This window comes from Cervus elaphus, chromosome 20 (assembly GCF_910594005.1).
Source record: "Cervus elaphus chromosome 20, mCerEla1.1, whole genome shotgun sequence".
In the NCBI taxonomy this organism is placed as follows: domain Eukaryota; kingdom Metazoa; phylum Chordata; class Mammalia; order Artiodactyla; family Cervidae; genus Cervus; species Cervus elaphus.
This window is the reverse complement of record NC_057834.1, coordinates 128,313,850-128,327,217: the sequence shown is the minus strand read 5'-3', so window position 1 is coordinate 128,327,217 and position 13,368 is coordinate 128,313,850.

Here is a 13,368-nt window from a genome sequence, read left to right as displayed (position 1 = left end):
GAAAGTGGACCCTGGGCTCTGGGGTAGCTCATTCTGTAAAAACAAACAACTTGGTATAAAGCGAGGTTCTCTCATTGTGGGATGGATGATTGAGTCCTTATTTCTCTGAGTCTGAAACAAACAAACCCCAACTATTCTTTCTAGAGGAAAACCAGGCTATGTCCTAGACAAGAGCGGGAAATACCTCCCTCCCTTGAGACTCACTTTTGTTCCCCCCGGGGCAAGTATTGTGAGCTTAAACACAGCTTTGCTAGAATGTCCCTACCTCTGCCATGGTGTTTGAGGAAAGTTTCTAAGAGCTGGTCAGAAGCAACTTGACACCCAGTGAAGACCCAAAGGTGTCCCCATCTGCCTCACCCTGTCCCTTTGGTCCCTCAAACAGAGATGCAAGAGCCCATTTCTGGAGACAAGACTAGGATAATGTGTTTCTGATGCCTCAATTTGGTTCAAACAAGAATAAACACGAATGGCAAAAATCAGCCCATGAGCTCATTCAGGCTTTGATCAGAGACATAATTTCATTATGAAATTTTGAATCAGGCTGTTGTGAAGTCTTGCCAAGGAGTTTCATTTTCCCAGATGATATGGTGGGTTGTTTCTCTCCTGTTCTCATACTCTACTTGCATTTAACATATGAACTTTCCGTCTATTTTTATCATGTGACCCATCAATTCTTTTGCAGCAGTATTTGCTGATCCTGACAACCAACTTCAGTTCTACCAGCAGATAAAAAGCCTCATCAAGGAAGGTCAGGCTAAAGTTATGGGTTTGGTGTGCCTGCTCTGCTCACTGCATGTGTAATACATTTTTCACATACATCCTTCCTGATGTCATGGTGACCAGAAGAGGCAAAGCATACCTCCAGGCCTATAATTTCTCAGCTTTAAAACTGACATGTTAATTTAACTACCCAGCAAGACTGCAGTGCAATCATATGAATTATAATACATGAAAGCATTGTATACCCAGCACGTGCCATGTAGATGGAGGCTTTCTCTTTCCCTCTGGACCCAGGGTTAGCTCCTCACTCCCTGGAGTCTTGCTCCCAGTAAGCACAGGTTTATGTGATTGGGAAGATCCCAACAGGAATAGAGTAGGAAGGTCGTTCAAAATCAAGCTTTGTGCCAAGTGCTGACAGGAAAAAATGGACTGGTGTTTTCATGGGAAGCAGAGAATCTTTTTTTGGTTGTTGTTGTCATTTAATTTTTTTATTGGAGTACAATTGCTTTACAATTTTGTGTTAGTTTCTGCTGCACCACAATGTAGATCAGCATACGTATACAAATCCCCCTCCCTCTTGAGCCTTCCCCTCATACCACCCTCTCCATCATCAAAGAGCACCCATCTGAGCTCCCTGTGCTATATACAGCAGGGAAGCAGAGAATCTTGACCTCACTTCCTCCTTCATTCTGTAAAAACTTTTTCATTGGGATCTAATGGACAAGTAGCAGCAGCTTTTCATGAGGTGTTTTTTTCAAAGCGTGATCTGAGGACCACCAGCATCAGAAACACTTGGGGGAGCTGATGAAAAATGCAGACTTTAAAAAAAATGTATTTATTTATTTACTTATCTATTTGGCTATGCTGGGTCTTGGTTGTGGCATGAGGGATCGTTAGTTGAGGCAAGCAAACTCTTAGTTGTGACATGTTGGATTTAGTTCCCTGATCAGGGATCGAACCTAGGCCCCCCTGCACTGGGAGCAAGGAGTTTTGGCCACTGGACCACCAGGGCAGTCCCCAGACTCTTTTTTTTTTAATTGAAGTACAGTTGATTTACAATGTTGTGTTAGTTTTTGCTCTACAGCAGACTGATTTGGCCACACACACACACACACACACACACACGTTCTTTTTAAATATTCTTTTCCATTATAGTTTATCATGTGTTCACATGCCAGTTGCTCAGGCATGTCTGACTCTTTGGGACCCCATGGACTACAGCCCACCAGGCTTCTCTGTCCATGGGATTATCCAGGCAAGAATGCTGGAGGGGTTGCCATTTCCTCCTCCAGGGGATCCTCCTGACCCTGGGATTGAACCTGAGTCTCCTGCATTGGCATGCAGGTTCTCTATCACTGAGCCACCTGGAAGCCCATTATGGCTTTAATGGATATTAAATATAGTTCCCTGTGCTATACAGTAGGACCTTGTTGTTTATTCATTCTACATGTAGTAGTCTGCATCTGCTAACCCAAACTCCCCCTCCCCCCCGCCAACTCCTTGGTAACAACACATCTGTTCTCTATGTCTGTGAGTCCGTTTCTGTTTCATATGTAAGTTCATTTGTGTCATATTTCAGATTCCACATATAAGTGATATCATATGGTATTTGTCTTTTTCTTTCTGATTTACTTCACTTAGTATGATCATCTCTAGGCCCCTCCATGTTGCTGCAAATGCCATTATTTCATTCTTTTTAAGGCTCAGTAATATTCCATTGTATATATATATATAATATTCCATAATATATATATATACACACACACATATATATATATGTATATACACCACAGTCCTTTTATCATGTCTTGGCTATTGTGAATAGTGGTGCTATGAACATAGAAGTACAAATATCTTTCTGAATGATAGTTTTCTCCAGATAGAAGCCCAGGAGTGGAATTGCTGAATCATATGGCAACTCTAAATTATGCAGACTCTTGAGTTTCACCCAAGAGCTACCAGACCCTCTGAAGATGGAGTTCAGAGAACATGTACCTTAAAAAACTTCTGTAATGATTCCTGTGTACATAAAAATTTGAGATCTGAAAAGCAAAGTCTTTCCCCAGAGTCCCCCTGGGGTTTTCCGATGAACTGACCGGAACTGGTAAGACCAGTCCAAGTAAGACCTAGTTCCTTTCCCACCTATCTTAAATCCTCTCTTTTTTCTCAGCAGAGCAGGGTGAGAAAGGCTACAGCAATGTCTCCTGCGCTCTGAAAATATATGTCTTGGCTCTGCCCCAAATGCCTTGATATTTATGCTGCAGCCAGAGGGTCGGTATCCTTTGGCAATGCTCCATTTTAAGGCCATTAGCTCTTAATTAGTGCCAGCTTGTTGGTGTAGGCTTCCCAGCTGAACTGAGAGCAGAGGCTTCTCTGTTCAGCCTCCTGTGTCTCTCTGGCAAGTCCTGATGAAGTGACTCCTGCCTCATGGGGCCAAGAGTTGGGCCCCTGGGGTGGCTGCTTCTCAGTGTGAAAGAGTTACCAGCCCCCCACCCCATGCAGATGCTCTGGGACTCTGGAAGAACAGAGAAGCACTCTAAATAGATTTTTAGGGTTTTGTTACATTTGCTGAAAACAAAAAGACAGAGTCCTTCTTCAGACACCCTCAACAGTTTACAAGGGAATATAAGAAAAATAAGGTGTGTTCAACTGGAGCTTTATGGACCAAACTGCCCCCCAACCCCATTTTCAGTCTAGAGCTCCAGGGAGGTTTTAGACAAGCATATAGCCAGCTGATGGGCTGGGTGGCTATGGAAAGGTATTAAAAGCTGAGAGATTCACCCCTGGGAACCCCAAGAAAATTCTCTTCATGGATGATGTATCTGGTCACCACTTCTAAGGCGGAAAAACAGAGTCTATATTGTTCTTGGCATTCATCTCATTACTGGGTAAGGAGCTCTTCAAAAAGATCCCTAGATTAAACTTTGGAAAAATAACTAGCAGCATTTTGCTCCTTCCTATCAGTGAGTCCCTGTGGTCCTCAGCATATTCCACTGAAGAAAATCCGAGAAGTAATTTTTCGAGATGCTATTAATGGCCTCTAACTTTCAGCCTGGTTTAGATAACTCAAGATTGCTGACTGCATCCTGAGAAGTGGACCCAGAACACACACTGATGTGGGAATCTGAAGGATAATTCCAAATCGTAGATAATTGTTTAAACTCCAAGGAGACTGGAGGGCCCATATTAAGTCATCTCCCCAGGATCAGTGTGTTTCCTATTACACTTGATATCTATCTGTCCAATGATCCTTTTGATTTTTAAGCTGTTAGACTAAATCTTTGTGTAATTCTTTCCCCATTCTTCTCCTGCCCACCTCCCCCCTTTTCCTTAGAAAAACACGTTTTTAAAATGTTAACCAGGTACCTTAGATTGTTTCCAGAAGAATGTCACGTTGAAGCATCTGAACTCTACTCCTAAAGCCTATGTGTCAGGGGAACCTCTGTCTGTCAGAAGGTCAGCCTTGCCCTGGGGGAAGCTTCTGCTCAGCAAGACACTGAGGTTTTCCTTGGCCTCCTGCATCCCTCTTGCTCCTTTGTCTAGTCTAGACGGGGAACAAAATCTGACTTCCAGGGAAGAAACACAGACTGAGGTATGGAAGAAAGTTAGGACAAATACTTTCTCAAGCAGCGAAGGAAGAAGAGGTCAAAACCTTGATTTATGTAATTTTTTAGAAACTTGATTAGAAAAAGATCTGCCAACTTCCTCATCTCAGGAAAAATCAATCCTTCCAACTCATTGTATCAAGGCTGGAGGAATCTTCTAGATGCTTTCTATGTCTATTAGAGAGAATTTAGAATTGTCAGTTTCACTTCCAGCCAGGGATGGACAAATCCCTCAGATGCTTGGCCACTGTGCCCAACACTTGGGGACTCAGATTTCTACTGTGCTCCGCCCTCCCTCACCTCACCAGTGCACTAGGCATAAACCAAGTAGCTTATTTCTGAGGGCAGGGATCTCCTGTCAAATCCGCCAGGTGCCTGTTTTCACAGAGCTCACAAGCTAAAAATGGTCTTCACATTTGGCAGTGATCGAAAAAAATAAAAAATAACAATATGTTGTGACACGTGAAGCTGCTAAGACATGCAAATTTCAGAGTTCATTAATAAGGTTTTATTGGAACACAACCACCCAGTTTGTTTAAAAATGGTCTGGGGACTTTCCTGGTGGTCTAGCGATTGTGATTCTATGCTTCCACTGCAGGGGCTACAGGTTTGATCCCTGGTTGGGGAACTTGGGTGCTACACGTATGGCAAAAAAAAAAAAAAATTTTTTTTTTAAATGGTCTACAACTGCTTTCGCACTACATCAGCAGAGATGAAGAACCATTCTGCAAAGCCTAAAATACTTTACCATCTGGGTCTTTACAGAAAAAGCTTGCCCACGACTCTGTCCTGGTCTCTGGTGTGTGTTCTGTGCATTGAACAGGCATCCAACTGACTAGAGCTGACTGTGAGTTTCCATTACCTTCCCAGAGTGAAAGCTGCCTGTCTCAACATGGAGATAGTTATTTTTTTTCTGCCCTGGGAATTCAAACGATGGGGTTCCCTACACATCTGAGTGTAGCTGATGCTTTAGTGGGCCAGCAGGGGGCTCTCTGCAGAGGTTTACATTTCAAGGGGAGGAGGCAGAGGGAGCCTGCATGGAGGTGAAACCGGAGTCTGGGAAGAGCAATGCTGGCCTGTCTTTGTCAGTCTAAAGGAGAAGCAGCTTCAGGCAGAAATCCGAAGAGCCCCTTTGTCCAGAGTCTTTATGAGACTTGTTTCAGCGATCTTGAGGCAAACACCACACAAGTAGAGAAGAGAGAATCTCTGCTTTGTCCAGGGAGATTTAGGTACTTTGGGGTCTTCAAGGTCTGCAGCTAGGGTGGGCAGTTTCAGGAGCATTCCGAGGCAGCCCCCCTGGGGCCCAAGGCTGGTGCACATGCTGGCAGTCCTGCGGGTCAAGGCTGCCCTGAGCAGCCTCACGGCAATGACTGCTGAGGGTATGGCCAGAGAGGCAGGGCCTGGTGGGTGCCTGTAAGAACCCTGTGGTGTTGCTTGTGAGCACACAGGGTCTGTGCCCTGGATCTCCCTCCTCGATAAACAAGTGAAACTTGAACAGGCTGGGTGGGGGAAAGTGCAAATGTGAGTGCAAAAATGCAAAATGTGAGTTTTCACACAGCTCAGCAGCAGTGCAGCCAAACTCCTTGAGTTCAAGTCTTGGCTCCATTATTAGCCGTGTGCCCCTGCTCACTCCCCTTGACCTCTTCATGCTCAGGTGTCTCGTCTATAAAATGGGCACAATAAAGGTACCCAAGTCACAGGGCTGTGCTGAGGATGAAGTAAGGCAATGCAAGCAAAGGACTTAAGATAGTCTAAGTGCTATATAAATGTTAGCCATTGTTATCTTGAGTATGTCTCCAACTGTACCCATAGCTTTGTGAGACTTGGGAAATGCAAGAACGAATCCCACAATCTCTGCTCTCAGGAGCTGACATTGGGCTGGGGACACGTGGATGTGATAAAGGTTTATAGACAGTCCATAGGAAACACAGAGGGTGGGGAGCACCTTCACATGCAGATTAAATCTAAAGATGACATATGAATAGATCCAGAGAGGACAGCGTAGGGATCACATTTTAGGGGGAGGGAACAGCAAGGACAAAGGTACTTACATTTTTGAAAATTTGAACTAGGTACCACTGAATAGTTCTGGGTAGAAGAGAAGATGGGATGGGGGAGGGGAGTGAAGGGAGGTGACTCTGGAGAACTGAGTTGTCACACCAGTGGTGGCCAATGACAAAGAGACCAAGGTCTGGTTGCTTTGGTCCAGTGCCCTAATGAACTTTGATGCTGGTCTTATTTTTCCTCCCAGAAGGAAAAAGGAGAAAACCCTGTTGATAACTACCATCTCCAGGAATATCATGAGACAAAAGACATTCAAATGAGACCTTTTCATTCATTCACTTTTTTTTTTCATTCATTCGACAAACATCTAGCATGCAATAACAAGAGACGCATGCAATTGGTGGAAAATATAGGGGACATATGGACTGAGCAAGGGCTGGGTGTGAAGAACGTGGGGCAGCACATGGAAGGGAAAGAAAGACACAGGGTAGGGGTGGGAGGGGGCCGGAAGAGCTGTGGGGGGAGCAGAAATGTCACAGTTGGTCATTATGGAGAGGAATCAGAAGGACCAAAAGAGGGAAGAAGGATTTTTAGAAAACGAGAGAAATAGGGAGGGGGAAACCATGGGAATGCAAAGAGAATGTGTTTGTAAGAAACTCAGATGCAATGTCTGTGGACATTTTGTTGGTTTGGTGGCAAGAAAAGAATTGTAAATATGCATGGTCGGCAAATACCTCATACAACAAAATACCTTGTGAGAATGGATGTGAGGCAGGAGAGAAATCAAACACAGTCTTCAGCGGTGGTTCTGCCCTTGGGAGACAGGCCAAGTATACATTCAAGGCAGTTGCTGTCAGTCTCCCAGCCCCGGGGCAGATCCGAAGTCTGAACCAGATGGGTTTTCTGTGAATCTCAACTGGCACACGCAGCTGATGGGCCTTCGTGAGGCTTTTTGGTTTGCTCCCCTCCTTCTTTGTGGAGCTTGGCCCTTGGAAGGTGGCCTGAGAGGCCAGGATTCCACGTGGTGGCCAAAGACAGGTGGTTCCAGCTTCAGGCCAGTCCCAGAGTAAGGCTCACTTTGGACTTTACCCTGCCTTTGACTCCCCAGCCCCGTGGCACATCAGATCAAATGAGTAGAGAGCAGGCCAGTGCCCTACAGGATGTGGTTTCCTCATGCCCCAGGCAGTGAAGAGCACAGAGGAGGGACACTGGCCCAAACCAGAAACCTTTATCCAAACATAAAGCCCTCCAAGATGACTCTAATGATAGAGATATTCAGGTGAAAATGCCGAGTTCCGCAATCATGAGCCTGCTCTTCACTGGGCCTGGGTCCTCCCCCTTTGAATCTTCCAGGATGAGACAGTGGGTTCAATGGCCTACATGGCCATCTGCACATGCCCTCCTGGCAGTCCTGGGGCCAGCAGAGCCAGAGCTCTTGAGGCCACCGTCTCAACTGCCCCAGCCTCTTTCAAAGTCAGTGTCTTACTTCAGCTCCCTTGAGAGGACTCTTCTCATGATCCCTGAGATTGTGACACCCTCATTGTCACCACCATTGCCAAGGGAGCCATCCAGGGCTGGCCTGGGAAAGCACTTTTCTTTGTTCCTTGAGCTGCCAGCTTGTTTGACAGGCTTGGATCTGGTCTGGCTGTTCCAGCATCACTTAACCCCCTCCACTGCCCCCGAATCCCTGTTCCCCCTCCTCCCATTCCCCTGCCCTGAAGGCTGCCGGCTTATTCCTTTTGGAGATGAACTCATTGTTGACTTTAACTCACTTCGATGTTTCCCAGGGAAGCATGCTGGCGAGAGGCCCACCCCAGCTCCTAGAAGAAGACAGCAGGGCCAGTGCCAAGACGGGGTGCCAGGGGCCTTGGAACTGCCAAAATGCCTCCCATTTTTATGGACAGGCCTGGATCGACCTGAAGACATTCCAAGTATTTAATCAGCAGCCCATGGTACATATTGGGTTGCAGAGGGAGCCCTCAGAAGCCAGCCCTTTCAGGAGATGAAACTCAGCCAGAGGAAGGAGCCGGCCTTCTCCGTGGGCCAGGCTGGTGCTCCGCAGATGGAAAAAGTGCCTCCCAATAACAATAATCAATAACCAAAGGCTGGCAGCTGCTGTGGCCTAGCTTGAGGGGCCCTTGGGGGCTTGGCTCTGCCCTCTTCCCTGCACAGGACTGAGTCCAGCCAGGAATCCATCTCACCCACCACCCTGCACCAAGCTCCGGGAGAGCGAACAGGCGAGGGAGGAACCATATTTCACATACTTTCTCTTTCAAAATGTAGCCCTGTTTCGCAATTTCCTACTTAAGTTCTGGAAGGCTCTAGGGTAGGACCCAAGCCACCTTCTCCAGCCACTGGCCGGGCCTCTCCTCCTCCTCCTCACCACCGATGTTGTAGGCCAGAGGTAGGAGAGAAAGGTGCGGATCCAAGTTGAGCAGCCCTTCCACCCTCCCCCATCAGGGCTGCTGATCCATGGTCTATTTGATGCTGAAGCCAAGCGAGGCTTCAGACAAAACCTGTTTATTCCTCACCCTGTGTCGGCTCCTTCCCTCGGGAGAGCCAGGAAGGATGCCACACCAAAGCAGGTGCACCCAGCTCAGGTATGCTGGTCTCAGCAGCCCCTGGGGCACCTAATCTCCAGATCTTCCCTACTCCCCTGTAACGAGGCTTTTGTTCCGGCTCACTTTTACTAGTCAGGCAGCACTCCAGCCCCTTTGCAATAAATCCATCTAATCCTTCAAAATGGAATCTGTTCTTTCTGGTGGTTTTTCTCCTTTCTTACCACCCTTCACCAGGCTTTCCACCTGTTGTCTGTTTCAATGTACTCTGGATCACAGCTGGAGGAGTCAGGAGCAAAAAAAGCCCGCACCTGGATTCCTGGCCCTGTGTCAGGGACTTGAATCGGGGCCCAGGAAGCTGACCCTTTCCCTAAATTCCCTCTGTCCTTCTAAACCAAACTAAACACACGAGGGAAGGGGGTGGGGGGAAACCTACTTAAAAAACAACAACAACAACAAATTCAGCAAACACAGTCCCATCACCCAAAATGTTGAAATGGAAAACAAATGCTTTCCCTGGAGAATTGGTCTGAAACCTACCAGGGCTGGCATTGGGCAAGGTGGACAGAAATGTGCTAGTCTGAGAGAATCTGTGACCCTGCAGAGGAAGAAGCTAACATTTTCCAAATGACACTATGGCCAGATAACAGCCGCATACACATCCCACGCTGTTGTTGCCTAAACCTAGTAGTAGAGTTGGCAATCCTGACCTGACTCCTCTCTCCAGCAGCCCCTCAATCTGAAAATCACAAAGTGTGACTTCTCATCCATCCTGATGGTCTCCAGCCTCAAGTGGGCTGCTTCCAAGGCTGTGAGCAGGTAACCACTCCCCACCTTGAAAGCCATACCTATCTCCAGCTCAAAAACACATTGTTAGTCTTGAAAGGACAGAGTGAGACAGACCAGGGTAAGGATGCACTGGAATTGCACCTGGACACACCAGCCTATCAGCCTCAGAATTTGCTCCTATGGGTAATTCTATAGATGTGGCAGCTCAGAACCACCTGGAGCCCCTATTAAGTTCCCTCCTTTAACTGCCTAGAGCACCAGGAGTGGCTCGAGGAGAGATGAAGAGGAGCAGAATGCCTCAGCATCACCCAGGTGATGCAGGAGATATGGGAGATCCAGCTCCTTCTTTGAGTCTAAGATTCTGGGTTTCGGTTTTGATGTTTTAGAGGAAAACTGAAGGCAATGCTTCTGAAGTGTTTAACATGCATGTGAATTACCAGGGGGATCTGTTTCAAGCCAGATTCCAATTTCTAGGTCTGGGAGGGGCTGGAGAGTCTGCATTTTTAGCAAGCTCCCAGATGAGGCTGACGTTGCTTATACACGGCCACCCTTTGAGAAGCAAGGACCTAGGTTCTAGGAGATGAGGACAAATCAGTGCCAGAGATGGCCAAGATGAGCCTGATGCCTGGACAGAAAAGCAGAAAAACAATGGTACACATACGTAGAACTAGAGGCTGGGAACAGAGAAAGACACAGTGACAAAAAGCAGGACAGAGAAAGGACAGAGTCAGAGAAACAGGGAAGGGCAAAAGCAGAGAAATCAAATGAGAGGTGGGTGAGGCATAGGGCCAGAGAGACTGACAGAGTTGGGGCAGAGAGAAAAGGCAAAGTAACAGGATTGGGTAGAGGCTGGAGCCAGCCGTGGTCACCCAGACTCCTGACAAGCAGTGACGGGGCTCAGAGATCTGAGTGGGCCAAGCCCCACAGTGTGTTAGGTGCACAGATCTGAGACCCCCACCTTCCAAACCTTCCAGCCTTCCCACACCGGTACTGCCATCTCCTTGCTCCTGTAGAACCATCCCCCACTCAGAGCCTTCCACTACTGATTTCCCCCTTCTCTCTCCTGCGTGTTCAACCTCTACCTTTGAACTGCACCCTTCCCAGCAGGCTTTAAACATTGTCACGTCTTCCCCATCTAAAACAAACAAACAAGACAAACAACTCTTTCTTGACAACATATCTCTTTCTAGCCCCTGTTTTATTTCTCTCGGTTTCTGAGCTAAACTTCCAGAAAGAATTTGTGCTGAATTCTGCCTCCATCACCCTCTCCAAAAAGCTCTGGGGGAGGCCACGGTTGGTGCATGTGTTGTAAGTCCAGGGGTCAGTTTCTAGGCCTCATTCATTTGTCTCTAGCAGCTTTTGGTCCTCTTGATCGTTCCCCCTGCTTTGCTGGCTTTTGGGATATGCCACTCCCCTGGTTTCCCTTTGCCTGCTCCTTCTCTGACTCCTTGGCCTGCTGATCCTCCATTATCTGAGCTTTATCCTCAGAGGGCTGCAGAGCTGGGTCCTGAGACTTCTCTTTACCCAGGGCACTTCCCAACCCACAACCCCAAGGATCTTCTCTATAGCAGCCAGCATTCCAGCTCAGATGTCCCCTGTGTGCTAGGCCTGCATTTGTGGCAAGGCAATGTCTACCTTGACATTTCCTTTCTGGGAAAGATTGAACATGGGAGGAGAAGGGGACGACAGAAGATGAGATGGTTGGATGGCATCACCGACTCAATGGACATGAGTCTGAGTAAACTCAGGGAGTTGGTGATGGACAGGGAGGCCTGGCGTGCTGCAGTCCACGAGGTTGCAAAGAGTTGGACATGACTGAGCGACGGAACTGAACTGAGTGTCTACCAACCACCGTCACCAGGACATCATTGGTTTCTCAAATTCAACTTGGTCAAAACCAAAGTTTTGTTCTTTCTCTTCCTGAACTGGTCTTCCTCGTGGATTCCCCATCTCAGAACACAGCATCATCCTCTGTCTGGATGTCTGAGCCAGAAATGGGGACTTAGTCCTTGACACCTCCCTCTCTTTTCTCCCCTTGTCCATGTCCAGTTTATCACCAAACTCTGCCAACTTTGCTCCCCAAATACCTCTGACTTTGTCCTCCTGTCTCCATTACCACTGTCACCTTCACCAACACATGTCAACTGGATGACGACAGCCTCCCAAACAGCTTTTTGAAAACCTGTCTTCTATACCACAGCCAACATGCTCAGTCTTTCAAAATTTGCAAAACTTCACATCTGATCATGCTGGCTTGCTGCTTAAGTCTTCAGAAGCTTCCTTTGGCTCTGAGAATAAAGTCCCTACTCTAGGTGGACCTTTCTGGAAACATCTCACCTCCTTTGCCCTCCAGGCCTCCCAGCTATATTGGTTTTCTTTCAGTTCATTGAACACCAAGCTCCTTTCTGCCACAGGACATTTGCATGTTCTGTGTCCTCAATATAGGACTATGCTGTCCAATATGGCTAGCAAGTACTTGAAACATGGCCAGCACAACTGAAGAATGGAATTGTTAACATAATTTCATTTCAATTAGTTAAATTTAAACATTTTAAATGTATTCAATTCAGCTATCAGAAAATATTAATCTACTTTTTAAACAACTTGGGTATGTGGTAGGTGAATCTACTTTTTAAAAATTTTTTATTTCGGCTGTGTTGGGTCTTTGTTGCAGTGCTCAGGCTTCTCATTGCGGTGGCTTCTCTTGTTGTGGAGCACAGGCTCTAGGGTGTGAGGGCTTCAGGAGTTGCAGTGCATGGGTTCAGTTGCCCCATGGCATGTGGGATCTTCCCGGAACAGGATTGAAACCCTATCCCCTGCGTTGGCAGGCAGATTCTCAACCGCTAGACCACTAGGGAAGTCCTGAATCTACTCTTTAATTTGAATTTTTATTCAATCTAAATACATATCATGTATTTCTGGTGAAAATTTAGTGTCTGAATCGATATGCTGTAAAGGGTAAATATATACACAGAATGTTGAAGACAGTTTAAAAAAAGAACGTAAAAGAGCTCACCAATAATTTTTTATATTGATTACATGTTAAAAAGACAACAGCTTGCATACATTTGGTTAAATATAAGATAAAATGAACTGCACCTGTTTCTTTTTACTCTTTAAATGTGGCTACTAGAAAAGTATTAAATTAGATAAGTGGCTCACATTGTATTTCTATTAGACAGCACTGGTCTAAACACCATTCCTTGTCTTTGTGTTAACTCCTCTTCATCCTTCAGAGCTTAGCTCAAATGTTACCTCTTCTGAAAAACTTCCCTGAGATAGCTTTTATTTTTATTTGTTTTTATTTACTTTCATAGTTATGTGTGTGTTTCAGTGGTTGTCTGCCTTTAACTACACCCATCTATAACTACACATTTATTGGAAGGATTACTTGATTCACGCCTGTCCCTCACCAACCCCTAAGCTCCACGAGAACAAGGCCCCTGTCCAGCTCCCCGCTGAAAACCAAACATCCTCCCAGAGCTTGGTGGCCAGATGGCTGCCAGTGGATACTTCAGAATGACAAGAAAGGATTCCATTTACTCTTCTGCCATCCACCCCACCACTGGGGTCCATTGGTCCCCAGCCATCTCAGGGTCCTGGACACTCCCTCCCACTAAAGTGCCATGATAACCCTTCAGTATATAGATTCTACCGCTCCCAGATGGGAAGTCTTCCTTTAGAGCTGACCA